General features: G+C 52.6%; 1 protein-coding gene across 1 annotated transcript in view; it reads left to right on the forward strand.

Annotated features, from left to right (window-relative positions):
• The window catches only part of GRIK3 (glutamate receptor, ionotropic, kainate 3), a 101,443-nt gene that overhangs the window by 54,758 nt on the left and 44,228 nt on the right, over positions 1–2,457 (forward strand). The window lies entirely within an intron of this gene.

Genomic DNA, 2,457 nt, shown 5'->3' on the forward strand with positions numbered 1-2,457 from the left:
TTTATCCTCACAACAACCCTGTAAGGTAGGTTTTATTATTTACCCCATTTTACAGAAGGTGGGTACCCTGGGAAAGGCAGGACCTTCTCTAATTCTTGGGCTAGTTCTAAAACTTGAGCTACAATCAGGGCCACCAGGTGCAGTGGTGCAGCCTGTTCACTGCACAAGAGCATCAACCAAAAGGATGAGATGGGATTGGAATCCCACCCAGGCCCTGATTACTTACCAGGCCCCATGCCAGGGTGCAGGGCAGCGTCTGCCCAGACTAGCCAAAGTTCCCCTTCCTCCAGCAGCCTCAGCACCTTTCCCAGCCCCACCTGGACTCTTTTCTCCAACCTTGCTGAGCTGCCTACTTGGTTGGAGGGTGAGCGTGAGAGGCACTGAGACTTAACGTGATGTCTGACCAAAAGATCCAGCTTTCTACCCAAATAGACTGAGAAGTGGTTTTCTCAGAACCCCTGAAGAGTCGGGAACCCCTTAGGGATTCACACACTCCCCAGGTCTTGCTCTGAAGCATCCCAGAGGACCGTTGAAAAGCTGGAGTGAATCAGTCACAGGGTGGGATGGGACTTTGAGAGGCAGCCATGCTGGGGAACCAGGGCCAGAGAATTGAGCCCGCCTGCCACAGCAGGAGCCTGGCAAGGGGCTGCTGGCGAGTTTCTGCTCCCGAGGACCTCCAGTGAGGGTCTTTACTGAGACCTTCCACTGTTCACTCCACCCCAGGGGCCCATGAGGTCAAGGGAATGGCCCCACCGGTTGAGAGAATGATGAGATGCCTCCATAATGTGTGTGTGCTTCACTGTGGGCACGTGGACATGAGCTTCCCAGTTTATGGGAAGCGTTCCTTTCCCATTCTGTCACCCATCAGCTGAAGGCTTGAGGCATCCTGACACGTGGGGGTGCTGAGGTGGGTTTGGGGAAAGTTGGCAGGAAGGGGCCAAGGAGCTACAGGGAGGACCGGGCAACGGCCTGAGGACGGAGACCCAGGTCAGGCAAAAGAAGACTGGAGTTGCCCAGGAGCAGACACTGGTTTGGCAGCTTCTGACCTGGGTTTGGATCTAGTAAAGCAGATTAACTCAGGACAGTCTGACCCCAGGGCATAGAGAGGAAAGCAAAACCAGGTGGAGGTGCCGGTTGAGTGGGAAGGATTGGAACTGGGTTCCACCAAACTGCAGTTCAACTCCTGTGTGACTTTGGGCAACTTACTGGCCTTCTCTGAGCCTCAATTTCCTCATCTGTCAAATGGGGATAATGTCACTATCTTGTAAGCTAGTGAGGCTTAAATCAGTCTGTGGCAAAGTTTAAGTGGGTGCCTGGTGCATAGTAGGAACTCAATAAAGGTTGCTTCCTGGGAGTTCAGCTCAGCCCCACAGACTCCAGATGGGGATCTGTAAGTGAGGCTGTGTGGGTGGATCCGGCAGAAGCTTGGACTTGCATGTTGATCTGGTTCTGGGACTGTGCTGTGGGCCTGGGTCTCGCCACATCAGAGTCCACAGTCCCTCACTCTGTATCTCAAACTGGATGTAGTCAGTAGCTCCTTTCACTGGTGTTCTGTCTCTTCTCTAGTTATTCTTTGCAGGGCTGCCGAGGATTGTTTCTAAATGAGAAATCAGACAGAGTCATGCCATGATCAAAGCCCTTTACTGGCTCTCTGTCACCTGGAGAGGGAGGAGCCTGTGGTGGGGAGCCTGAACTGGGACAGGTGTCTCTGACCCTACAAGCCACCTTCCTAGGGATTCCCTGCCACCAGGGAGAGGTTCCAGGGGCCTCAAGGGTCTCACTCTGGGGTCACACCAACCTGAGTTCAGCTCTTCTCTCGATGCTACCTGGGTGAGCTCACACAAGTCACTTGTCCTTGTGAACTTCACTTTCTGAATCTATAAAATGGGATTATTAATACCTACCTCATAGGGTTGGCGTTAGGGTTAAATGAAGCAATACTGGCTCCTGTCTGTTGAGCACTGGTGCTCTGAGGAGCTCTGTGCGGGGCCTTCGACAGGCACTCTCCCTAGTGCCTGGTGCAGCCACAAGCAAATGCAAGCTATCACTGTTATCAGCAGTCACTCCTGGCAAGTCCTAGTGCAGGGGGCCGAGGAGATCCTTGGAAAGAGAGAACGGTATTGGGAGCATGTAGATCTAATCTTTTAAATTGGAGTTGGAAGAGAAGTCTGGGAAGATATTTGATGAAGGGCTTTCTACAGCGGTGTTCTCAGACTTGAGGGGACATCAGAATTCTCTGGAGTGCTCAGACCAGATTGCTGAGCACCCAGAGTTACTGGTTCAGTTAGGTCTGGGATGGAGCCTGAGAATGTGCATTTCTAACAAGTTCTCAAGTGATGCTGACACTCCAGGTCTGGGGACCACGCTCTGAGAACCCTGGCCTGTGTTACCAGTGCAGCAGAGAGAGCATCAGACCTTCTCAAGTTCAAATCCCTGCTCCACCACTTACCAGCTCTG

Source organism: Galeopterus variegatus, unplaced genomic scaffold, assembly GCF_000696425.1.
Source record: "Galeopterus variegatus unplaced genomic scaffold, G_variegatus-3.0.2 Scaffold5322, whole genome shotgun sequence".
In the NCBI taxonomy this organism is placed as follows: Eukaryota; Metazoa; Chordata; class Mammalia; order Dermoptera; family Cynocephalidae; genus Galeopterus; species Galeopterus variegatus.